Genomic DNA, 23648 nt, shown 5'->3' on the forward strand with positions numbered 1-23648 from the left:
ACTTGGAACTCATGTGTATATGAACGTGACCACGCCTTTGTACACTGGTCCCTTCACCCCTACAAACCAACCAACCATCAGGTCCGTGCACTTCAGAGTAGCAAAGAAAGGAAAACAGCGCAGCTCTGTTGCGCTTGGGGGCGTAGCTCAGTTGGTAGAGCGTTCGCTTTGCATGTGAAAGGTCCCGGGTTTAAGCCCCGGCGCCTCCATGTTTTGTGGACAGTGCATGGTAAGTGTTGGTCGCGGCGAGCCTAAAGACACGCAAGATGTTGCAAAGCCAGCGTCACAGACTCATATGATGTATACTGACGTAAGGAGCGCTAGACGTAAATGTGAGGACCGGCTGTTGTCGAGGTGTCATCGACTGCAAATCTGTCTTAGGTATAACGGCCTAACCTCAATGAAGTCTAGAGAGTGGACAACACGTCCGTCTTACTCAGAGTGGTGGCCGAACGCTATTTTCGACGTTGTGCGTGCCACTTTAATTTTGGCCAACTACGATTCGATACAGAATGCAGAAAACCTGAAAGACACCCTCGCGGCCACATTGAGAGTAGTGTTTGTCTGCGGAATAATGAGAGTGCAAGGGTCTGTGGTATTGATATGGTTGTATGTAGCACTATTTGTCATCAGGGGGCGTAGCTCAGATGATAGAGCGCTCGCTTAGCATGCGAGAGGTACTGGGATCGATACCCAGCGCCTCCAGAATTTTTAACACACCAACATGTCCACACTGCCATGCAAGTGGAATAATTCACAGCCAGCGAATGTGTCAAGGCAGATACGAGCGAACGATTAGCAGCCACAATTGGCAAGCGTACTGTTACGCGCAAGAAGCACCCTCCTCCCACCGCTACACTGAATTTAGAAACAGTACAAGTCCTCCCTTAAGATTCTCAAACCTATGTCGGAAAGATCTGCCTTGCGCCGAGTTCACAAAAATCCCACTGCACATTCCCATTCTTTACGCGCAGTCGGCTGCTACTGGTGTTGCTAGTTGTGACTGCTGATGACAGATGCCGTAGCAATCAATTCATGGAGTGAGTTGTATGTTTTGCGATACTCTGTCTCTGACAAGCAAGCAGAGGTGACATAGGCGCGAACACGGGAAGGTTGCAGCCCCTCGCTGCCTGCAGACACCGAGCAGCCACACTAGGTGGGCGGCCTAAGCCGTAGGCGAAATGTGCTCACTCGCTTGGGCGCGACGTCAAGCTCTAAATAAGGCTGTCACTAGCGTGAGCGTTGCGTGAGCGTCGTGTAAAGTCGGAAAAGTCGTCTGCATTGGTGAGTGCCATGTTTGGGGAGCGTTTCGTAGTTTGCGCAGTGCAATGGAGACGCGGAAACGTGTTGTGGCCCAGTCTTTTGCAGTTGGACGACAAGAGTGGTACACAGTAGTAAAGTGCGAGGCAGTGAGTTGGCATGAACAGTCGAGTGCACAATGGGGCTTCAGATGTGCGAACACGGGAAGGTTGCAGCCCCTCGCTGCCTGCAGACACCGAGCAGCCACACTAGGTGGGCGGCCTAAGCCGTAGGCGAAATGTGCTCACTCGCTTGGGCGCGACGTCAAGCTCTAAATAAGGCTGTCACTAGCGTGAGCGTTGCGTGAGCGTCGTGTAAAGTCGGAAAAGTCGTCTGCATTGGTGAGTGCCATGTTTGGGGACCGTTTCGTAGTTTGCGCAGTGCAATGGAGACGCGGAAACGTGTTGTGGCCCAGTCTTTTGCAGTTGGACGACAAGAGTGGTACACAGTAGTAAAGTGCGAGGCAGTGAGTTGGCATGAACAGTCGAGTGCACAATGGGGCTTCAGATGTGCTTGTTACCTGAGGCGCGGTGTGATTGCCGACAAGGAGTGAAAACGGAGCAATTTGTGACTGTCCTTTCGAGAAATGGCTCTGAGCACTATGGGTCTCAACTGCTGTGGTCATCAGTCGACAGTCCTTTCAATTTAAGACGTTAAATACAGACGGAATTTGTAGTCGTAACACCAGAACATCGAAACTACTTGGAACTCATGTGTATATGAACGTGACCACGCCTTTGTACACTGGTCCCTTCACCCCTACAAACCAACCAACCATCAGGTCCGTGCACTTCAGAGTAGCAAAGAAAGGAAAACAGCGCAGCTCTGTTGCGCTTGGGGGCGTAGCTCAGTTGGTAGAGCGTTCGCTTTGCATGTGAAAGGTCCCGGGTTTAAGCCCCGGCGCCTCCATGTTTTGTGGACAGTGCATGGTAAGTGTTGGTCGCGGCGAGCCTAAAGACACGCAAGATGTTGCAAAGCCAGCGTCACAGACTCATATGATGTATACTGACGTAAGGAGCGCTAGACGTAAATGTGAGGACCGGCTGTTGTCGAGGTGTCATCGACTGCAAATCTGTCTTAGGTATAACGGCCTAACCTCAATGAAGTCTAGAGAGTGGACAACACGTCCGTCTTACTCAGAGTGGTGGCCGAACGCTATTTTCGACGTTGTGCGTGCCACTTTAATTTTGGCCAACTACGATTCGATACAGAATGCAGAAAACCTGAAAGACACCCTCGCGGCCACATTGAGAGTAGTGTTTGTCTGCGGAATAATGAGAGTGCAAGGGTCTGTGGTATTGATATGGTTGTATGTAGCACTATTTGTCATCAGGGGGCGTAGCTCAGATGATAGAGCGCTCGCTTAGCATGCGAGAGGTACTGGGATCGATACCCAGCGCCTCCAGAATTTTTAACACACCAACATGTCCACACTGCCATGCAAGTGGAATAATTCACAGCCAGCGAATGTGTCAAGGCAGATACGAGCGAACGATTAGCAGCCACAATTGGCAAGCGTACTGTTACGCGCAAGAAGCACCCTCCTCCCACCGCTACACTGAATTTAGAAACAGTACAAGTCCTCCCTTAAGATTCTCAAACCTATGTCGGAAAGATCTGCCTTGCGCCGAGTTCACAAAAATCCCACTGCACATTCCCATTCTTTACGCGCAGTCGGCTGCTACTGGTGTTGCTAGTTGTGACTGCTGATGACAGATGCCGTAGCAATCAATTCATGGAGTGAGTTGTATGTTTTGCGATACTCTGTCTCTGACAAGCAAGCAGAGGTGACATAGGCGCGAACACGGGAAGGTTGCAGCCCCTCGCTGCCTGCAGACACCGAGCAGCCACACTAGGTGGGCGGCCTAAGCCGTAGGCGAAATGTGCTCACTCGCTTGGGCGCGACGTCAAGCTCTAAATAAGGCTGTCACTAGCGTGAGCGTTGCGTGAGCGTCGTGTAAAGTCGGAAAAGTCGTCTGCATTGGTGAGTGCCATGTTTGGGGAGCGTTTCGTAGTTTGCGCAGTGCAATGGAGACGCGGAAACGTGTTGTGGCCCAGTCTTTTGCAGTTGGACGACAAGAGTGGTACACAGTAGTAAAGTGCGAGGCAGTGAGTTGGCATGAACAGTCGAGTGCACAATGGGGCTTCAGATGTGCGAACACGGGAAGGTTGCAGCCCCTCGCTGCCTGCAGACACCGAGCAGCCACACTAGGTGGGCGGCCTAAGCCGTAGGCGAAATGTGCTCACTCGCTTGGGCGCGACGTCAAGCTCTAAATAAGGCTGTCACTAGCGTGAGCGTTGCGTGAGCGTCGTGTAAAGTCGGAAAAGTCGTCTGCATTGGTGAGTGCCATGTTTGGGGAGCGTTTCGTAGTTTGCGCAGTGCAATGGAGACGCGGAAACGTGTTGTGGCCCAGTCTTTTGCAGTTGGACGACAAGAGTGGTACACAGTAGTAAAGTGCGAGGCAGTGAGTTGGCATGAACAGTCGAGTGCACAATGGGGCTTCAGATGTGCTTGTTACCTGAGGCGCGGTGTGATTGCCGACAAGGAGTGAAAACGGAGCAATTTGTGACTGTCCTTTCGAGAAATGGCTCTGAGCACTATGGGTCTCAACTGCTGTGGTCATCAGTCGACAGTCCTTTCAATTTAAGACGTTAAATACAGACGGAATTTGTAGTCGTAACACCAGAACATCGAAACTACTTGGAACTCATGTGTATATGAACGTGACCACGCCTTTGTACACTGGTCCCTTCACCCCTACAAACCAACCAACCATCAGGTCCGTGCACTTCAGAGTAGCAAAGAAAGGAAAACAGCGCAGCTCTGTTGCGCTTGGGGGCGTAGCTCAGTTGGTAGAGCGTTCGCTTTGCATGTGAAAGGTCCCGGGTTTAAGCCCCGGCGCCTCCATGTTTTGTGGACAGTGCATGGTAAGTGTTGGTCGCGGCGAGCCAAAGACACGCAAGATGTTGCAAAGCCAGCGTCACAGACTCATATGATGTATACTGACGTAAGGAGCGCTAGACGTAAATGTGAGGACCGGCTGTTGTCGAGGTGTCATCGACTGCAAATCTGTCTTAGGTATAACGGCCTAACCTCAATGAAGTCTAGAGAGTGGACAACACGTCCGTCTTACTCAGAGTGGTGGCCGAACGCTATTTTCGACGTTGTGCGTGCCACTTTAATTTTGGCCAACTACGATTCGATACAGAATGCAGAAAACCTGAAAGACACCCTCGCGGCCACATTGAGAGTAGTGTTTGTCTGCGGAATAATGAGAGTGCAAGGGTCTGTGGTATTGATATGGTTGTATGTAGCACTATTTGTCATCAGGGGGCGTAGCTCAGATGATAGAGCGCTCGCTTAGCATGCGAGAGGTACTGGGATCGATACCCAGCGCCTCCAGAATTTTTAACACACCAACATGTCCACACTGCCATGCAAGTGGAATAATTCACAGCCAGCGAATGTGTCAAGGCAGATACGAGCGAACGATTAGCAGCCACAATTGGCAAGCGTACTGTTACGCGCAAGAAGCACCCTCCTCCCACCGCTACACTGAATTTAGAAACAGTACAAGTCCTCCCTTAAGATTCTCAAACCTATGTCGGAAAGATCTGCCTTGCGCCGAGTTCACAAAAATCCCACTGCACATTCCCATTCTTTACGCGCAGTCGGCTGCTACTGGTGTTGCTAGTTGTGACTGCTGATGACAGATGCCGTAGCAATCAATTCATGGAGTGAGTTGTATGTTTTGCGATACTCTGTCTCTGACAAGCAAGCAGAGGTGACATAGGCGCGAACACGGGAAGGTTGCAGCCCCTCGCTGCCTGCAGACACCGAGCAGCCACACTAGGTGGGCGGCCTAAGCCGTAGGCGAAATGTGCTCACTCGCTTGGGCGCGACGTCAAGCTCTAAATAAGGCTGTCACTAGCGTGAGCGTTGCGTGAGCGTCGTGTAAAGTCGGAAAAGTCGTCTGCATTGGTGAGTGCCATGTTTGGGGAGCGTTTCGTAGTTTGCGCAGTGCAATGGAGACGCGGAAACGTGTTGTGGCCCAGTCTTTTGCAGTTGGACGACAAGAGTGGTACACAGTAGTAAAGTGCGAGGCAGTGAGTTGGCATGAACAGTCGAGTGCACAATGGGGCTTCAGATGTGCGAACACGGGAAGGTTGCAGCCCCTCGCTGCCTGCAGACACCGAGCAGCCACACTAGGTGGGCGGCCTAAGCCGTAGGCGAAATGTGCTCACTCGCTTGGGCGCGACGTCAAGCTCTAAATAAGGCTGTCACTAGCGTGAGCGTTGCGTGAGCGTCGTGTAAAGTCGGAAAAGTCGTCTGCATTGGTGAGTGCCATGTTTGGGGACCGTTTCGTAGTTTGCGCAGTGCAATGGAGACGCGGAAACGTGTTGTGGCCCAGTCTTTTGCAGTTGGACGACAAGAGTGGTACACAGTAGTAAAGTGCGAGGCAGTGAGTTGGCATGAACAGTCGAGTGCACAATGGGGCTTCAGATGTGCTTGTTACCTGAGGCGCGGTGTGATTGCCGACAAGGAGTGAAAACGGAGCAATTTGTGACTGTCCTTTCGAGAAATGGCTCTGAGCACTATGGGTCTCAACTGCTGTGGTCATCAGTCGACAGTCCTTTCAATTTAAGACGTTAAATACAGACGGAATTTGTAGTCGTAACACCAGAACATCGAAACTACTTGGAACTCATGTGTATATGAACGTGACCACGCCTTTGTACACTGGTCCCTTCACCCCTACAAACCAACCAACCATCAGGTCCGTGCACTTCAGAGTAGCAAAGAAAGGAAAACAGCGCAGCTCTGTTGCGCTTGGGGGCGTAGCTCAGTTGGTAGAGCGTTCGCTTTGCATGTGAAAGGTCCCGGGTTTAAGCCCCGGCGCCTCCATGTTTTGTGGACAGTGCATGGTAAGTGTTGGTCGCGGCGAGCCTAAAGACACGCAAGATGTTGCAAAGCCAGCGTCACAGACTCATATGATGTATACTGACGTAAGGAGCGCTAGACGTAAATGTGAGGACCGGCTGTTGTCGAGGTGTCATCGACTGCAAATCTGTCTTAGGTATAACGGCCTAACCTCAATGAAGTCTAGAGAGTGGACAACACGTCCGTCTTACTCAGAGTGGTGGCCGAACGCTATTTTCGACGTTGTGCGTGCCACTTTAATTTTGGCCAACTACGATTCGATACAGAATGCAGAAAACCTGAAAGACACCCTCGCGGCCACATTGAGAGTAGTGTTTGTCTGCGGAATAATGAGAGTGCAAGGGTCTGTGGTATTGATATGGTTGTATGTAGCACTATTTGTCATCAGGGGGCGTAGCTCAGATGATAGAGCGCTCGCTTAGCATGCGAGAGGTACTGGGATCGATACCCAGCGCCTCCAGAATTTTTAACACACCAACATGTCCACACTGCCATGCAAGTGGAATAATTCACAGCCAGCGAATGTGTCAAGGCAGATACGAGCGAACGATTAGCAGCCACAATTGGCAAGCGTACTGTTACGCGCAAGAAGCACCCTCCTCCCACCGCTACACTGAATTTAGAAACAGTACAAGTCCTCCCTTAAGATTCTCAAACCTATGTCGGAAAGATCTGCCTTGCGCCGAGTTCACAAAAATCCCACTGCACATTCCCATTCTTTACGCGCAGTCGGCTGCTACTGGTGTTGCTAGTTGTGACTGCTGATGACAGATGCCGTAGCAATCAATTCATGGAGTGAGTTGTATGTTTTGCGATACTCTGTCTCTGACAAGCAAGCAGAGGTGACATAGGCGCGAACACGGGAAGGTTGCAGCCCCTCGCTGCCTGCAGACACCGAGCAGCCACACTAGGTGGGCGGCCTAAGCCGTAGGCGAAATGTGCTCACTCGCTTGGGCGCGACGTCAAGCTCTAAATAAGGCTGTCACTAGCGTGAGCGTTGCGTGAGCGTCGTGTAAAGTCGGAAAAGTCGTCTGCATTGGTGAGTGCCATGTTTGGGGAGCGTTTCGTAGTTTGCGCAGTGCAATGGAGACGCGGAAACGTGTTGTGGCCCAGTCTTTTGCAGTTGGACGACAAGAGTGGTACACAGTAGTAAAGTGCGAGGCAGTGAGTTGGCATGAACAGTCGAGTGCACAATGGGGCTTCAGATGTGCGAACACGGGAAGGTTGCAGCCCCTCGCTGCCTGCAGACACCGAGCAGCCACACTAGGTGGGCGGCCTAAGCCGTAGGCGAAATGTGCTCACTCGCTTGGGCGCGACGTCAAGCTCTAAATAAGGCTGTCACTAGCGTGAGCGTTGCGTGAGCGTCGTGTAAAGTCGGAAAAGTCGTCTGCATTGGTGAGTGCCATGTTTGGGGACCGTTTCGTAGTTTGCGCAGTGCAATGGAGACGCGGAAACGTGTTGTGGCCCAGTCTTTTGCAGTTGGACGACAAGAGTGGTACACAGTAGTAAAGTGCGAGGCAGTGAGTTGGCATGAACAGTCGAGTGCACAATGGGGCTTCAGATGTGCTTGTTACCTGAGGCGCGGTGTGATTGCCGACAAGGAGTGAAAACGGAGCAATTTGTGACTGTCCTTTCGAGAAATGGCTCTGAGCACTATGGGTCTCAACTGCTGTGGTCATCAGTCGACAGTCCTTTCAATTTAAGACGTTAAATACAGACGGAATTTGTAGTCGTAACACCAGAACATCGAAACTACTTGGAACTCATGTGTATATGAACGTGACCACGCCTTTGTACACTGGTCCCTTCACCCCTACAAACCAACCAACCATCAGGTCCGTGCACTTCAGAGTAGCAAAGAAAGGAAAACAGCGCAGCTCTGTTGCGCTTGGGGGCGTAGCTCAGTTGGTAGAGCGTTCGCTTTGCATGTGAAAGGTCCCGGGTTTAAGCCCCGGCGCCTCCATGTTTTGTGGACAGTGCATGGTAAGTGTTGGTCGCGGCGAGCCTAAAGACACGCAAGATGTTGCAAAGCCAGCGTCACAGACTCATATGATGTATACTGACGTAAGGAGCGCTAGACGTAAATGTGAGGACCGGCTGTTGTCGAGGTGTCATCGACTGCAAATCTGTCTTAGGTATAACGGCCTAACCTCAATGAAGTCTAGAGAGTGGACAACACGTCCGTCTTACTCAGAGTGGTGGCCGAACGCTATTTTCGACGTTGTGCGTGCCACTTTAATTTTGGCCAACTACGATTCGATACAGAATGCAGAAAACCTGAAAGACACCCTCGCGGCCACATTGAGAGTAGTGTTTGTCTGCGGAATAATGAGAGTGCAAGGGTCTGTGGTATTGATATGGTTGTATGTAGCACTATTTGTCATCAGGGGGCGTAGCTCAGATGATAGAGCGCTCGCTTAGCATGCGAGAGGTACTGGGATCGATACCCAGCGCCTCCAGAATTTTTAACACACCAACATGTCCACACTGCCATGCAAGTGGAATAATTCACAGCCAGCGAATGTGTCAAGGCAGATACGAGCGAACGATTAGCAGCCACAATTGGCAAGCGTACTGTTACGCGCAAGAAGCACCCTCCTCCCACCGCTACACTGAATTTAGAAACAGTACAAGTCCTCCCTTAAGATTCTCAAACCTATGTCGGAAAGATCTGCCTTGCGCCGAGTTCACAAAAATCCCACTGCACATTCCCATTCTTTACGCGCAGTCGGCTGCTACTGGTGTTGCTAGTTGTGACTGCTGATGACAGATGCCGTAGCAATCAATTCATGGAGTGAGTTGTATGTTTTGCGATACTCTGTCTCTGACAAGCAAGCAGAGGTGACATAGGCGCGAACACGGGAAGGTTGCAGCCCCTCGCTGCCTGCAGACACCGAGCAGCCACACTAGGTGGGCGGCCTAAGCCGTAGGCGAAATGTGCTCACTCGCTTGGGCGCGACGTCAAGCTCTAAATAAGGCTGTCACTAGCGTGAGCGTTGCGTGAGCGTCGTGTAAAGTCGGAAAAGTCGTCTGCATTGGTGAGTGCCATGTTTGGGGAGCGTTTCGTAGTTTGCGCAGTGCAATGGAGACGCGGAAACGTGTTGTGGCCCAGTCTTTTGCAGTTGGACGACAAGAGTGGTACACAGTAGTAAAGTGCGAGGCAGTGAGTTGGCATGAACAGTCGAGTGCACAATGGGGCTTCAGATGTGCGAACACGGGAAGGTTGCAGCCCCTCGCTGCCTGCAGACACCGAGCAGCCACACTAGGTGGGCGGCCTAAGCCGTAGGCGAAATGTGCTCACTCGCTTGGGCGCGACGTCAAGCTCTAAATAAGGCTGTCACTAGCGTGAGCGTTGCGTGAGCGTCGTGTAAAGTCGGAAAAGTCGTCTGCATTGGTGAGTGCCATGTTTGGGGACCGTTTCGTAGTTTGCGCAGTGCAATGGAGACGCGGAAACGTGTTGTGGCCCAGTCTTTTGCAGTTGGACGACAAGAGTGGTACACAGTAGTAAAGTGCGAGGCAGTGAGTTGGCATGAACAGTCGAGTGCACAATGGGGCTTCAGATGTGCTTGTTACCTGAGGCGCGGTGTGATTGCCGACAAGGAGTGAAAACGGAGCAATTTGTGACTGTCCTTTCGAGAAATGGCTCTGAGCACTATGGGTCTCAACTGCTGTGGTCATCAGTCGACAGTCCTTTCAATTTAAGACGTTAAATACAGACGGAATTTGTAGTCGTAACACCAGAACATCGAAACTACTTGGAACTCATGTGTATATGAACGTGACCACGCCTTTGTACACTGGTCCCTTCACCCCTACAAACCAACCAACCATCAGGTCCGTGCACTTCAGAGTAGCAAAGAAAGGAAAACAGCGCAGCTCTGTTGCGCTTGGGGGCGTAGCTCAGTTGGTAGAGCGTTCGCTTTGCATGTGAAAGGTCCCGGGTTTAAGCCCCGGCGCCTCCATGTTTTGTGGACAGTGCATGGTAAGTGTTGGTCGCGGCGAGCCTAAAGACACGCAAGATGTTGCAAAGCCAGCGTCACAGACTCATATGATGTATACTGACGTAAGGAGCGCTAGACGTAAATGTGAGGACCGGCTGTTGTCGAGGTGTCATCGACTGCAAATCTGTCTTAGGTATAACGGCCTAACCTCAATGAAGTCTAGAGAGTGGACAACACGTCCGTCTTACTCAGAGTGGTGGCCGAACGCTATTTTCGACGTTGTGCGTGCCACTTTAATTTTGGCCAACTACGATTCGATACAGAATGCAGAAAACCTGAAAGACACCCTCGCGGCCACATTGAGAGTAGTGTTTGTCTGCGGAATAATGAGAGTGCAAGGGTCTGTGGTATTGATATGGTTGTATGTAGCACTATTTGTCATCAGGGGGCGTAGCTCAGATGATAGAGCGCTCGCTTAGCATGCGAGAGGTACTGGGATCGATACCCAGCGCCTCCAGAATTTTTAACACACCAACATGTCCACACTGCCATGCAAGTGGAATAATTCACAGCCAGCGAATGTGTCAAGGCAGATACGAGCGAACGATTAGCAGCCACAATTGGCAAGCGTACTGTTACGCGCAAGAAGCACCCTCCTCCCACCGCTACACTGAATTTAGAAACAGTACAAGTCCTCCCTTAAGATTCTCAAACCTATGTCGGAAAGATCTGCCTTGCGCCGAGTTCACAAAAATCCCACTGCACATTCCCATTCTTTACGCGCAGTCGGCTGCTACTGGTGTTGCTAGTTGTGACTGCTGATGACAGATGCCGTAGCAATCAATTCATGGAGTGAGTTGTATGTTTTGCGATACTCTGTCTCTGACAAGCAAGCAGAGGTGACATAGGCGCGAACACGGGAAGGTTGCAGCCCCTCGCTGCCTGCAGACACCGAGCAGCCACACTAGGTGGGCGGCCTAAGCCGTAGGCGAAATGTGCTCACTCGCTTGGGCGCGACGTCAAGCTCTAAATAAGGCTGTCACTAGCGTGAGCGTTGCGTGAGCGTCGTGTAAAGTCGGAAAAGTCGTCTGCATTGGTGAGTGCCATGTTTGGGGAGCGTTTCGTAGTTTGCGCAGTGCAATGGAGACGCGGAAACGTGTTGTGGCCCAGTCTTTTGCAGTTGGACGACAAGAGTGGTACACAGTAGTAAAGTGCGAGGCAGTGAGTTGGCATGAACAGTCGAGTGCACAATGGGGCTTCAGATGTGCGAACACGGGAAGGTTGCAGCCCCTCGCTGCCTGCAGACACCGAGCAGCCACACTAGGTGGGCGGCCTAAGCCGTAGGCGAAATGTGCTCACTCGCTTGGGCGCGACGTCAAGCTCTAAATAAGGCTGTCACTAGCGTGAGCGTTGCGTGAGCGTCGTGTAAAGTCGGAAAAGTCGTCTGCATTGGTGAGTGCCATGTTTGGGGACCGTTTCGTAGTTTGCGCAGTGCAATGGAGACGCGGAAACGTGTTGTGGCCCAGTCTTTTGCAGTTGGACGACAAGAGTGGTACACAGTAGTAAAGTGCGAGGCAGTGAGTTGGCATGAACAGTCGAGTGCACAATGGGGCTTCAGATGTGCTTGTTACCTGAGGCGCGGTGTGATTGCCGACAAGGAGTGAAAACGGAGCAATTTGTGACTGTCCTTTCGAGAAATGGCTCTGAGCACTATGGGTCTCAACTGCTGTGGTCATCAGTCGACAGTCCTTTCAATTTAAGACGTTAAATACAGACGGAATTTGTAGTCGTAACACCAGAACATCGAAACTACTTGGAACTCATGTGTATATGAACGTGACCACGCCTTTGTACACTGGTCCCTTCACCCCTACAAACCAACCAACCATCAGGTCCGTGCACTTCAGAGTAGCAAAGAAAGGAAAACAGCGCAGCTCTGTTGCGCTTGGGGGCGTAGCTCAGTTGGTAGAGCGTTCGCTTTGCATGTGAAAGGTCCCGGGTTCAAGCCCCGGCGCCTCCATGTTTTGTGGACAGTGCATGGTAAGTGTTGGTCGCGGCGAGCCTAAAGACACGCAAGATGTTGCAAAGCCAGCGTCACAGACTCATATGATGTATACTGACGTAAGGAGAGCAAGACGTAAATGTGAGGACCGGCTGTTGTCGAGGTGTCATCGACTGCAAATCTGTCTTAGGTATAACGGCCTAACCTCAATGAAGTCTAGAGAGTGGACAACACGTCCGTCTTACTCAGAGTGGTGGCCGAACGCTATTTTCGACGTTGTGCGTGCCACTTTAATTTTGGCCAACTACGATTCGATACAGAATGCAGAAAACCTGAAAGACACCCTCGCGGCCACATTGAGAGTAGTGTTTGTCTGCGGAATAATGAGAGTGCAAGGGTCTGTGGTATTGATATGGTTGTATGTAGCACTATTTGTCATCAGGGGGCGTAGCTCAGATGGTAGAGCGCTCGCTTAGCATGCGAGAGGTACTGGGATCGATACCCAGCGCCTCCAGAATTTTTAACACACCAACATGTCCACACTGCCATGCAAGTGGAATAATTCACAGCCAGCGAATGTGTCAAGGCAGATACGAGCGAACGATTAGCAGCCACAATTGGCAAGCGTACTGTTACGCGCAAGAAGCACCCTCCTCCCACCGCTACACTGAATTTAGAAACAGTACAAGTCCTCCCTTAAGATTCTCAAACCTATGTCGGAAAGATCTGCCTTGCGCCGAGTTCACAAAAATCCCACTGCACATTCCCATTCTTTACGTGCAGTCGGCTGCTACTGGTGTTGCTAGTTGTGACTGCTGATGACAGATGCCGTAGCAATCAATTCATGGAGTGAGTTGTATGTTTTGCGATACTCTGTCTCTGACAAGCAAGCAGAGGTGACATAGGCGCGAACACGGGAAGGTTGCAGCCCCTCGCTGCCTGCAGACACCGAGCAGCCACACTAGGTGGGCGGCCTAAGCCGTAGGCGAAATGTGCTCACTCGCTTGGGCGCGACGTCAAGCTCTAAATAAGGCTGTCACTAGCGTGAGCGTTGCGTGAGCGTCGTGTAAAGTCGGAAAAGTCGTCTGCATTGGTGAGTGCCATGTTTGGGGAGCGTTTCGTAGTTTGCGCAGTGCAATGGAGACGCGGAAACGTGTTGTGGCCCAGTCTTTTGCAGTTGGACGACAAGAGTGGTACACAGTAGTAAAGTGCGAGGCAGTGAGTTGGCATGAACAGTCGAGTGCACAATGGGGCTTCAGATGTGCTTGTTACCTGAGGCGCGGTGTGATTGCCGACAAGGAGTGAAAACGGAGCAATTTGTGACTGTCCTTTCGAGAAATGGCTCTGAGCACTATGGGTCTCAACTGCTGTGGTCATCAGTCGACAGTCCTTTCAATTTAAGACGTTAAATACAGACGGAATTTGTAGTCGTAACACCAGAACATCGAAACTACTTGGAACTCATGTGTATATGAACGTGACCACGCCTTTGTACACTGGTCCCTTCACCCCTACAAACCAACCAACCATCAGGTCCGTGCACTTCAGAGTAGCAAAGAAAGGAAAACAGCGCAGCTCTGTTGCGCTTGGGGGCGTAGCTCAGTTGGTAGAGCGTTCGCTTTGCATGTGAAAGGTCCCGGGTTCAAGCCCCGGCGCCTCCATGTTTTGTGGACAGTGCATGGTAAGTGTTGGTCGCGGCGAGCCTAAAGACACGCAAGATGTTGCAAAGCCAGCGTCACAGACTCATATGATGTATACTGACGTAAGGAGCGCTAGACGTAAATGTGAGGACCGGCTGTTGTCGAGGTGTCATCGACTGCAAATCTGTCTTAGGTATAACGGCCTAACCTCAATGAAGTCTAGAGAGTGGACAACACGTCCGTCTTACTCAGAGTGGTGGCCGAACGCTATTTTCGACGTTGTGCGTGCCACTTTAATTTTGGCCAACTACGATTCGATACAGAATGCAGAAAACCTGAAAGACACCCTCGCGGCCACATTGAGAGTAGTGTTTGTCTGCGGAATAATGAGAGTGCATGGGTCTGTGGTATTGATATGGTTGTATGTAGCACTATTTGTCATCAGGGGGCGTAGCTCAGATGGTAGAGCGCTCGCTTAGCATGCGAGAGGTACTGGGATCGATACCCAGCGCCTCCAGAATTTTTAACACACCAACATGTCCACACTGCCATGCAAGTGGAATAATTCACAGCCAGCGAATGTGTCAAGGCAGATACGAGCGAACGATTAGCAGCCACAATTGGCAAGCGTACTGTTACGCGCAAGAAGCACCCTCCTCCCACCGCTACACTGAATTTAGAAACAGTACAAGTCCTCCCTTAAGATTCTCAAACCTATGTCGGAAAGATCTGCCTTGCGCCGAGTTCACAAAAATCCCACTGCACATTCCCATTCTTTACGTGCAGTCGGCTGCTACTGGTGTTGCTAGTTGTGACTGCTGATGACAGATGCCGTAGCAATCAATTCATGGAGTGAGTTGTATGTTTTGCGATACTCTGTCTCTGACAAGCAAGCAGAGGTGACATAGGCGCGAACACGGGAAGGTTGCAGCCCCTCGCTGCCTGCAGACACCGAGCAGCCACACTAGGTGGGCGGCCTAAGCCGTAGGCGAAATGTGCTCACTCGCTTGGGCGCGACGTCAAGCTCTAAATAAGGCTGTCACTAGCGTGAGCGTTGCGTGAGCGTCGTGTAAAGTCGGAAAAGTCGTCTGCATTGGTGAGTGCCATGTTTGGGGAGCGTTTCGTAGTTTGCGCAGTGCAATGGAGACGCGGAAACGTGTTGTGGCCCAGTCTTTTGCAGTTGGACGACAAGAGTGGTACACAGTAGTAAAGTGCGAGGCAGTGAGTTGGCATGAACAGTCGAGTGCACAATGGGGCTTCAGATGTGCGAACACGGGAAGGTTGCAGCCCCTCGCTGCCTGCAGACACCGAGCAGCCACACTAGGTGGGCGGCCTAAGCCGTAGGCGAAATGTGCTCACTCGCTTGGGCGCGACGTCAAGCTCTAAATAAGGCTGTCACTAGCGTGAGCGTTGCGTGAGCGTCGTGTAAAGTCGGAAAAGTCGTCTGCATTGGTGAGTGCCATGTTTGGGGAGCGTTTCGTAGTTTGCGCAGTGCAATGGAGACGCGGAAACGTGTTGTGGCCCAGTCTTTTGCAGTTGGACGACAAGAGTGGTACACAGTAGTAAAGTGCGAGGCAGTGAGTTGGCATGAACAGTCGAGTGCACAATGGGGCTTCAGATGTGCTTGTTACCTGAGGCGCGGTGTGATTGCCGACAAGGAGTGAAAACGGAGCAATTTGTGACTGTCCTTTCGAGAAATGGCTCTGAGCACTATGGGTCTCAACTGCTGTGGTCATCAGTCGACAGTCCTTTCAATTTAAGACGTTAAATACAGACGGAATTTGTAGTCGTAACACCAGAACATCGAAACTACTTGGAACTCATGTGTATATGAACGTGACCACGCCTTTGTACACTGGTCCCTTCACCCCTACAAACCAACCAACCATCAGGTCCGTGCACTTCAGAGTAGCAAAGAAAGGAAAACAGCGCAGCTCTGTTGCGCTTGGGGGCGTAGCTCAGTTGGTAGAGCGTTCGCTTTGCATGTGAAAGGTCCCGGGTTCAAGCCCCGGCGCCTCCATGTTTTGTGGACAGTGCATGGTAAGTGTTGGTCGCGGCGAGCCTAAAGACACGCAAGATGTTGCAAAGCCAGCGTCACAGACTCATATGATGTATACTGACGTAAGGAGAGCAAGACGTAAATGTGAGGACCGGCTGTTGTCGAGGTGTCATCGACTGCAAATCTGTCTTAGGTATAACGGCCTAACCTCAATGAAGTCTAGAGAGTGGACAACACGTCCGTCTTACTCAGAGTGGTGGCCGAACGCTATTTTCGACGTTGTGCGTGCCACTTTAATTTTGGCCAACTACGATTCGATACAGAATGCAGAAAACCTGAAAGACACCCTCGCGGCCACATTGAGAGTAGTGTTTGTCTGCGGAATAATGAGAGTGCAAGGGTCTGTGGTATTGATATGGTTGTATGTAGCACTATTTGTCATCAGGGGGCGTAGCTCAGATGGTAGAGCGCTCGCTTAGCATGCGAGAGGTACTGGGATCGATACCCAGCGCCTCCAGAATTTTTAACACACCAACATGTCCACACTGCCATGCAAGTGGAATAATTCACAGCCAGCGAATGTGTCAAGGCAGATACGAGCGAACGATTAGCAGCCACAATTGGCAAGCGTACTGTTACGCGCAAGAAGCACCCTCCTCCCACCGCTACACTGAATTTAGAAACAGTACAAGTCCTCCCTTAAGATTCTCAAACCTATGTCGGAAAGATCTGCCTTGCGCCGAGTTCACAAAAATCCCACTGCACATTCCCATTCTTTACGTGCAGTCGGCTGCTACTGGTGTTGCTAGTTGTGACTGCTGATGACAGATGCCGTAGCAATCAATTCATGGAGTGAGTTGTATGTTTTGCGATACTCTGTCTCTGACAAGCAAGCAGAGGTGACATAGGCGCGAACACGGGAAGGTTGCAGCCCCTCGCTGCCTGCAGACACCGAGCAGCCACACTAGGTGGGCGGCCTAAGCCGTAGGCGAAATGTGCTCACTCGCTTGGGCGCGACGTCAAGCTCTAAATAAGGCTGTCACTAGCGTGAGCGTTGCGTGAGCGTCGTGTAAAGTCGGAAAAGTCGTCTGCATTGGTGAGTGCCATGTTTGGGGAGCGTTTCGTAGTTTGCGCAGTGCAATGGAGACGCGGAAACGTGTTGTGGCCCAGTCTTTTGCAGTTGGACGACAAGAGTGGTACACAGTAGTAAAGTGCGAGGCAGTGAGTTGGCATGAACAGTCGAGTGCACAATGGGGCTTCAGATGTGCGAACACGGGAAGGTTGCAGCCCCTCGCTGCCTGCAGACACCGAGCAGCCACACTAGGTGGGCGGCCTAAGCCGTAGGCGAAATGTGCTCACTCGCTTGGGCGCGACGTCAAGCTCTAAATAAGGCTGTCACTAGCGTGAGCGTTGCGTGAGCGTCGTGTAAAGTCGGAAAAGTCGTCTGCATTGGTGAGTGCCATGTTTGGGGAGCGTTTCGTAGTTTGCGCAGTGCAATGGAGACGCGGAAACGTGTTGTGGCCCAGTCTTTTGCAGTTGGACGACAAGAGTGGTACACAGTAGTAAAGTGCGAGGCAGTGAGTTGGCATGAACAGTCGAGTGCACAATGGGGCTTCAGATGTGCTTGTTACCTGAGGCGCGGTGTGATTGCCGACAAGGAGTGAAAACGGAGCAATTTGTGACTGTCCTTTCGAGAAATGGCTCTGAGCACTATGGGTCTCAACTGCTGTGGTCATCAGTCGACAGTCCTTTCAATTTAAGACGTTAAATACAGACGGAATTTGTAGTCGTAACACCAGAACATCGAAACTACTTGGAACTCATGTGTATATGAACGTGACCACGCCTTTGTACACTGGTCCCTTCACCCCTACAAACCAACCAACCATCAGGTCCGTGCACTTCAGAGTAGCAAAGAAAGGAAAACAGCGCAGCTCTGTTGCGCTTGGGGGCGTAGCTCAGTTGGTAGAGCGTTCGCTTTGCATGTGAAAGGTCCCGGGTTCAAGCCCCGGCGCCTCCATGTTTTGTGGACAGTGCATGGTAAGTGTTGGTCGCGGCGAGCCTAAAGACACGCAAGATGTTGCAAAGCCAGCGTCACAGACTCATATGATGTATACTGACGTAAGGAGAGCAAGACGTAAATGTGAGGACCGGCTGTTGTCGAGGTGTCATCGACTGCAAATCTGTCTTAGGTATAACGGCCTAACCTCAATGAAGTCTAGAGAGTGGACAACACGTCCGTCTTACTCAGAGTGGTGGCCGAACGCTATTTTCGACGTTGTGCGTGCCACTTTAATTTTGGCCAACTACGATTCGATACAGAATGCAGAAAACCTGAAAGACACCCTCGCGGCCACATTGAGAGTAGTGTTTGTCTGCGGAATAATGAGAGTGCAAGGGTCTGTGGTATTGATATGGTTGTATGTAGCACTATTTGTCATCAGGGGGCGTAGCTCAGATGGTAGAGCGCTCGCTTAGCATGCGAGAGGTACTGGGATCGATACCCAGCGCCTCCAGAATTTTTAACACACCAACATGTCCACACTGCCATGCAAGTGGAATAATTCACAGCCAGCGAATGTGTCAAGGCAGATACGAGCGAACGATTAGCAGCCACAATTGGCAAGCGTACTGTTACGCGCAAGAAGCACCCTCCTCCCACCGCTACACTGAATTTAGAAACAGTACAAGTCCTCCCTTAAGATTCTCAAACCTATGTCGGAAAGATCTGCCTTGCGCCGAGTTCACAAAAATCCCACTGCACATTCCCATTCTTTACGTGCAGTCGGCTGCTACTGGTGTTGCTAGTTGTGACTGCTGATGACAGATGCCGTAGCAATCAATTCATGGAGTGAGTTGTATGTTTTGCGATACTCTGTCTCTGACAAGCAAGCAGAGGTGACATAGGCGCGAACACGGGAAGGTTGCAGCCCCTCGCTGCCTGCAGACACCGAGCAGCCACACTAGGTGGGCGGCCTAAGCCGTAGGCGAAATGTGCTCACTCGCTTGGGCGCGACGTCAAGCTCTAAATAAGGCTGTCACTAGCGTGAGCGTCGTGTAAAGTCGGAAAAGTCGTCTGCATTGGTGAGTGCCATGTTTGGGGAGCGTTTCGTAGTTTGCGCAGTGCAATGGAGACGCCGAAACGTGTTGTGGCCCAGTCTTTTGCAGTTGGACGACAAGAGTGGTACACAGTAGTAAAGTGCGAGGCAGTGAGTTGGCATGAACAGTCGAGTGCACAATGGGGCTTCAGATGTGCTTGTTACCTGAGGCGCGGTGTGATTGCCGACAAGGAGTGAAAACGGAGCAATTTGTGACTGTCCTTTCGAGAAATGGCTCTGAGCACTATGGGTCTCAACTGCTGTGGTCATCAGTCGACAGTCCTTTCAATTTAAGACGTTAAATACAGACGGAATTTGTAGTCGTAACACCAGAACATCGAAACTACTTGGAACTCATGTGTATATGAACGTGACCACGCCTTTGTACACTGGTCCCTTCACCCCTACAAACCAACCAACCATCAGGTCCGTGCACTTCAGAGTAGCAAAGAAAGGAAAACAGCGCAGCTCTGTTGCGCTTGGGGGCGTAGCTCAGTTGGTAGAGCGTTCGCTTTGCATGTGAAAGGTCCCGGGTTCAGGCCCCGGCGCCTCCATGTTTTGTGGACAGTGCATTGTAAGTGTTGGTCGCGGCGAGCCTAAAGACACGCAAGATGTTGCAAAGCCAGCGTCACAGACTCATATGATGTATACTGACGTAAGGAGAGCAAGACGTAAATGTGAGGACCGGCTGTTGTCGAGGTGTCATCGACTGCAAATCTGTCTTAGGTATAACGGCCTAACCTCAATGAAGTCTAGAGAGTGGACAACACGTCCGTCTTACTCAGAGTGGTGGCCGAACGCTATTTTCGACGTTGTGCGTGCCACTTTAATTTTGGCCAACTACGATTCGATACAGAATGCAGAAAACCTGAAAGACACCCTCGCGGCCACATTGAGAGTAGTGTTTGTCTGCGGAATAATGAGAGTGCAAGGGTCTGTGGTATTGATATGGTTGTATGTAGCACTATTTGTCATCAGGGGGCGTAGCTCAGATGGTAGAGCGCTCGCTTAGCATGCGAGAGGTACTGGGATCGATACCCAGCGCCTCCAGAATTTTTAACACACCAACATGTCCACACTGCCATGCAAGTGGAATAATTCACAGCCAGCGAATGTGTCAAGGCAGATACGAGCGAACGATTAGCAGCCACAATTGGCAAGCGTACTGTTACGCGCAAGAAGCACCCTCCTCCCACCGCTACACTGAATTTAGAAACAGTACAAGTCCTCCCTTAAGATTCTCAAACCTATGTCGGAAAGATCTGCCTTGCGCCGAGTTCACAAAAATCCCACTGCACATTCCCATTCTTTACGTGCAGTCGGCTGCTACTGGTGTTGCTAGTTGTGACTGCTGATGACAGATGCCGTAGCAATCAATTCATGGAGTGAGTTGTATGTTTTGCGATACTCTGTCTCTGACAAGCAAGCAGAGGTGACATAGGCGCGAACACGGGAAGGTTGCAGCCCCTCGCTGCCTGCAGACACCGAGCAGCCACACTAGGTGGGCGGCCTAAGCCGTAGGCGAAATGTGCTCACTCGCTTGGGCGCGACGTCAAGCTCTAAATAAGGCTGTCACTAGCGTGAGCGTCGTGTAAAGTCGGAAAAGTCGTCTGCATTGGTGAGTGCCATGTTTGGGGAGCGTTTCGTAGTTTGCGCAGTGCAATGGAGACGCCGAAACGTGTTGTGGCCCAGTCTTTTGCAGTTGGACGACAAGAGTGGTACACAGTAGTAAAGTGCGAGGCAGTGAGTTGGCATGAACAGTCGAGTGCACAATGGGGCTTCAGATGTGCTTGTTACCTGAGGCGCGGTGTGATTGCCGACAAGGAGTGAAAACGGAGCAATTTGTGACTGTCCTTTCGAGAAATGGCTCTGAGCACTATGGGTCTCAACTGCTGTGGTCATCAGTCGACAGTCCTTTCAATTTAAGACGTTAAATACAGACGGAATTTGTAGTCGTAACACCAGAACATCGAAACTACTTGGAACTCATGTGTATATGAACGTGACCACGCCTTTGTACACTGGTCCCTTCACCCCTACAAACCAACCAACCATCAGGTCCGTGCACTTCAGAGTAGCAAAGAAAGGAAAACAGCGCAGCTCTGTTGCGCTTGGGGGCGTAGCTCAGTTGGTAGAGCGTTCGCTTTGCATGTGAAAGGTCCCGGGTTCAAGCCCCGGCGCCTCCATGTTTTGTGGACAGTGCATGGTAAGTGTTGGTCGCGGCGAGCCTAAAGACACGCAAGATGTTGCAAAGCCAGCGTCACAGACTCATATGATGTATACTGACGTAAGGAGAGCAAGACGTAAATGTGAGGACCGGCTGTTGTCGAGGTGTCATCGACTGCAAATCTGTCTTAGGTATAACGGCCTAACCTCAATGAAGTCTAGAGAGTGGACAACACGTCCGTCTTACTCAGAGTGGTGGCCGAACGCTATTTTCGACGTTGTGCGTGCCACTTTAATTTTGGCCAACTACGATTCGATACAGAATGCAGAAAACCTGAAAGACACCCTCGCGGCCACATTGAGAGTAGTGTTTGTCTGCGGAATAATGAGAGTGCAAGGGTCTGTGGTATTGATATGGTTGTATGTAGCACTATTTGTCATCAGGGGGCGTAGCTCAGATGGTAGAGCGCTCGCTTAGCATGCGAGAGGTACTGGGATCGATACCCAGCGCCTCCAGAATTTTTAACACACCAACATGTCCACACTGCCATGCAAGTGGAATAATTCACAGCCAGCGAATGTGTCAAGGCAGATACGAGCGAACGATTAGCAGCCACAATTGGCAAGCGTACTGTTACGCGCAAGAAGCACCCTCCTCCCACCGCTACACTGAATTTAGAAACAGTACAAGTCCTCCCTTAAGATTCTCAAACCTATGTCGGAAAGATCTGCCTTGCGCCGAGTTCACAAAAATCCCACTGCACATTCCCATTCTTTACGTGCAGTCGGCTGCTACTGGTGTTGCTAGTTGTGACTGCTGATGACAGATGCCGTAGCAATCAATTCATGGAGTGAGTTGTATGTTTTGCGATACTCTGTCTCTGACAAGCAAGCAGAGGTGACATAGGCGCGAACACGGGAAGGTTGCAGCCCCTCGCTGCCTGCAGACACCGAGCAGCCACACTAGGTGGGCGGCCTAAGCCGTAGGCGAAATGTGCTCACTCGCTTGGGCGCGACGTCAAGCTCTAAATAAGGCTGTCACTAGCGTGAGCGTCGTGTAAAGTCGGAAAAGTCGTCTGCATTGGTGAGTGCCATGTTTGGGGAGCGTTTCGTAGTTTGCGCAGTGCAATGGAGACGCCGAAACGTGTTGTGGCCCAGTCTTTTGCAGTTGGACGACAAGAGTGGTACACAGTAGTAAAGTGCGAGGCAGTGAGTTGGCATGAACAGTCGAGTGCACAATGGGGCTTCAGATGTGCTTGTTACCTGAGGCGCGGTGTGATTGCCGACAAGGAGTGAAAACGGAGCAATTTGTGACTGTCCTTTCGAGAAATGGCTCTGAGCACTATGGGTCTCAACTGCTGTGGTCATCAGTCGACAGTCCTTTCAATTTAAGACGTTAAATACAGACGGAATTTGTAGTCGTAACACCAGAACATCGAAACTACTTGGAACTCATGTGTATATGAACGTGACCACGCCTTTGTACACTGGTCCCTTCACCCCTACAAACCAACCAACCATCAGGTCCGTGCACTTCAGAGTAGCAAAGAAAGGAAAACAGCGCAGCTCTGTTGCGCTTGGGGGCGTAGCTCAGTTGGTAGAGCGTTCGCTTTGCATGTGAAAGGTCCCGGGTTCAAGCCCCGGCGCCTCCATGTTTTGTGGACAGTGCATGGTAAGTGTTGGTCGCGGCGAGCCTAAAGACACGCAAGATGTTGCAAAGCCAGCGTCACAGACTCATATGATGTATACTGACGTAAGGAGAGCAAGACGTAAATGTGAGGACCGGCTGTTGTCGAGGTGTCATCGACTGCAAATCTGTCTTAGGTATAACGGCCTAACCTCAATGAAGTCTAGAGAGTGGACAACACGTCCGTCTTACTCAGAGTGGTGGCCGAACGCTATTTTCGACGTTGTGCGTGCCACTTTAATTTTGGCCAACTACGATTCGATACAGAATGCAGAAAACCTGAAAGACACCCTCGCGGCCACATTGAGAGTAGTGTTTGTCTGCGGAATAATGAGAGTGCAAGGGTCTGTGGTATTGATATGGTTGTATGTAGCACTATTTGTCATCAGGGGGCGTAGCTCAGATGGTAGAGCGCTCGCTTAGCATGCGAGAGGTACTGGGATCGATACCCAGCGCCTCCAGAATTTTTAACACACCAACATGTCCACACTGCCATGCAAGTGGAATAATTCACAGCCAGCGAATGTGTCAAGGCAGATACGAGCGAACGATTAGCAGCCACAATTGGCAGGCGTACTGTTACGCGCAAGAAGCACCCTCCTCCCACCGCTACACTGAATTTAGAAACAGTACAAGTCCTCCCTTAAGATTCTCAAACCTATGTCGGAAAGATCTGCCTTGCGCCGAGTTCACAAAAATCCCACTGCACATTCCCATTCTTTACGTGCAGTCGGCTGCTACTGGTGTTGCTAGTTGTGACTGCTGATGACAGATGCCGTAGCAATCAATTCATGGAGTGAGTTGTATGTTTTGCGATACTCTGTCTCTGACAAGCAAGCAGAGGTGACATAGGCGCGAACACGGGAAGGTTGCA

General features: G+C 51.1%; 26 non-coding genes across 26 annotated transcripts; all 26 read left to right on the forward strand.

The window, feature by feature from the left end:
• The first annotated feature begins 136 nt into the window (after positions 1-136).
• On the forward strand, positions 137-209 carry Trnaa-ugc (transfer RNA alanine (anticodon UGC)). The gene has a single exon. It is a non-coding gene; the product is annotated as a tRNA-Ala (tRNA).
• Positions 210-632: 423 nt separating this feature from the next.
• On the forward strand, positions 633-705 carry Trnaa-agc (transfer RNA alanine (anticodon AGC)). The gene has a single exon. It is a non-coding gene; the product is annotated as a tRNA-Ala (tRNA).
• A 1430-nt stretch (positions 706-2135) lies between these two features.
• On the forward strand, positions 2136-2208 carry Trnaa-ugc (transfer RNA alanine (anticodon UGC)). Its single transcript has one exon. It is a non-coding gene; the product is annotated as a tRNA-Ala (tRNA).
• A 423-nt stretch (positions 2209-2631) lies between these two features.
• Positions 2632-2704, forward strand: Trnaa-agc (transfer RNA alanine (anticodon AGC)). Its single transcript has one exon. It is a non-coding gene; the product is annotated as a tRNA-Ala (tRNA).
• A 1430-nt stretch (positions 2705-4134) lies between these two features.
• Trnaa-ugc (transfer RNA alanine (anticodon UGC)) lies at positions 4135-4207 on the forward strand. Its single transcript has one exon. It is a non-coding gene; the product is annotated as a tRNA-Ala (tRNA).
• Positions 4208-4629: 422 nt separating this feature from the next.
• On the forward strand, positions 4630-4702 carry Trnaa-agc (transfer RNA alanine (anticodon AGC)). Its single transcript has one exon. It is a non-coding gene; the product is annotated as a tRNA-Ala (tRNA).
• A 1430-nt stretch (positions 4703-6132) lies between these two features.
• Positions 6133-6205, forward strand: Trnaa-ugc (transfer RNA alanine (anticodon UGC)). The gene has a single exon. It is a non-coding gene; the product is annotated as a tRNA-Ala (tRNA).
• A 423-nt stretch (positions 6206-6628) lies between these two features.
• Trnaa-agc (transfer RNA alanine (anticodon AGC)) lies at positions 6629-6701 on the forward strand. Its single transcript has one exon. It is a non-coding gene; the product is annotated as a tRNA-Ala (tRNA).
• A 1430-nt stretch (positions 6702-8131) lies between these two features.
• Trnaa-ugc (transfer RNA alanine (anticodon UGC)) lies at positions 8132-8204 on the forward strand. The gene has a single exon. It is a non-coding gene; the product is annotated as a tRNA-Ala (tRNA).
• A 423-nt stretch (positions 8205-8627) lies between these two features.
• Positions 8628-8700, forward strand: Trnaa-agc (transfer RNA alanine (anticodon AGC)). Its single transcript has one exon. It is a non-coding gene; the product is annotated as a tRNA-Ala (tRNA).
• A 1430-nt stretch (positions 8701-10130) lies between these two features.
• On the forward strand, positions 10131-10203 carry Trnaa-ugc (transfer RNA alanine (anticodon UGC)). Its single transcript has one exon. It is a non-coding gene; the product is annotated as a tRNA-Ala (tRNA).
• Positions 10204-10626: 423 nt separating this feature from the next.
• Trnaa-agc (transfer RNA alanine (anticodon AGC)) lies at positions 10627-10699 on the forward strand. The gene has a single exon. It is a non-coding gene; the product is annotated as a tRNA-Ala (tRNA).
• Positions 10700-12129: 1430 nt separating this feature from the next.
• Trnaa-ugc (transfer RNA alanine (anticodon UGC)) lies at positions 12130-12202 on the forward strand. The gene has a single exon. It is a non-coding gene; the product is annotated as a tRNA-Ala (tRNA).
• Positions 12203-12625: 423 nt separating this feature from the next.
• Positions 12626-12698, forward strand: Trnaa-agc (transfer RNA alanine (anticodon AGC)). Its single transcript has one exon. It is a non-coding gene; the product is annotated as a tRNA-Ala (tRNA).
• Positions 12699-13772: 1074 nt separating this feature from the next.
• Trnaa-ugc (transfer RNA alanine (anticodon UGC)) lies at positions 13773-13845 on the forward strand. Its single transcript has one exon. It is a non-coding gene; the product is annotated as a tRNA-Ala (tRNA).
• A 423-nt stretch (positions 13846-14268) lies between these two features.
• Positions 14269-14341, forward strand: Trnaa-agc (transfer RNA alanine (anticodon AGC)). The gene has a single exon. It is a non-coding gene; the product is annotated as a tRNA-Ala (tRNA).
• Positions 14342-15771: 1430 nt separating this feature from the next.
• Trnaa-ugc (transfer RNA alanine (anticodon UGC)) lies at positions 15772-15844 on the forward strand. The gene has a single exon. It is a non-coding gene; the product is annotated as a tRNA-Ala (tRNA).
• Positions 15845-16267: 423 nt separating this feature from the next.
• On the forward strand, positions 16268-16340 carry Trnaa-agc (transfer RNA alanine (anticodon AGC)). The gene has a single exon. It is a non-coding gene; the product is annotated as a tRNA-Ala (tRNA).
• A 1430-nt stretch (positions 16341-17770) lies between these two features.
• On the forward strand, positions 17771-17843 carry Trnaa-ugc (transfer RNA alanine (anticodon UGC)). Its single transcript has one exon. It is a non-coding gene; the product is annotated as a tRNA-Ala (tRNA).
• Positions 17844-18266: 423 nt separating this feature from the next.
• Trnaa-agc (transfer RNA alanine (anticodon AGC)) lies at positions 18267-18339 on the forward strand. Its single transcript has one exon. It is a non-coding gene; the product is annotated as a tRNA-Ala (tRNA).
• A 1063-nt stretch (positions 18340-19402) lies between these two features.
• On the forward strand, positions 19403-19475 carry Trnaa-ugc (transfer RNA alanine (anticodon UGC)). The gene has a single exon. It is a non-coding gene; the product is annotated as a tRNA-Ala (tRNA).
• A 423-nt stretch (positions 19476-19898) lies between these two features.
• Positions 19899-19971, forward strand: Trnaa-agc (transfer RNA alanine (anticodon AGC)). Its single transcript has one exon. It is a non-coding gene; the product is annotated as a tRNA-Ala (tRNA).
• A 1063-nt stretch (positions 19972-21034) lies between these two features.
• Positions 21035-21107, forward strand: Trnaa-ugc (transfer RNA alanine (anticodon UGC)). Its single transcript has one exon. It is a non-coding gene; the product is annotated as a tRNA-Ala (tRNA).
• Positions 21108-21530: 423 nt separating this feature from the next.
• On the forward strand, positions 21531-21603 carry Trnaa-agc (transfer RNA alanine (anticodon AGC)). Its single transcript has one exon. It is a non-coding gene; the product is annotated as a tRNA-Ala (tRNA).
• A 1063-nt stretch (positions 21604-22666) lies between these two features.
• On the forward strand, positions 22667-22739 carry Trnaa-ugc (transfer RNA alanine (anticodon UGC)). Its single transcript has one exon. It is a non-coding gene; the product is annotated as a tRNA-Ala (tRNA).
• Positions 22740-23162: 423 nt separating this feature from the next.
• Trnaa-agc (transfer RNA alanine (anticodon AGC)) lies at positions 23163-23235 on the forward strand. The gene has a single exon. It is a non-coding gene; the product is annotated as a tRNA-Ala (tRNA).
• The last annotated feature ends 413 nt before the right edge of the window (positions 23236-23648 follow it).

This window comes from Schistocerca cancellata, unplaced genomic scaffold (genome assembly GCF_023864275.1).
Source record: "Schistocerca cancellata isolate TAMUIC-IGC-003103 unplaced genomic scaffold, iqSchCanc2.1 HiC_scaffold_290, whole genome shotgun sequence".
Lineage (NCBI taxonomy): Eukaryota > Metazoa > Arthropoda > Insecta > Orthoptera > Acrididae > Schistocerca > Schistocerca cancellata.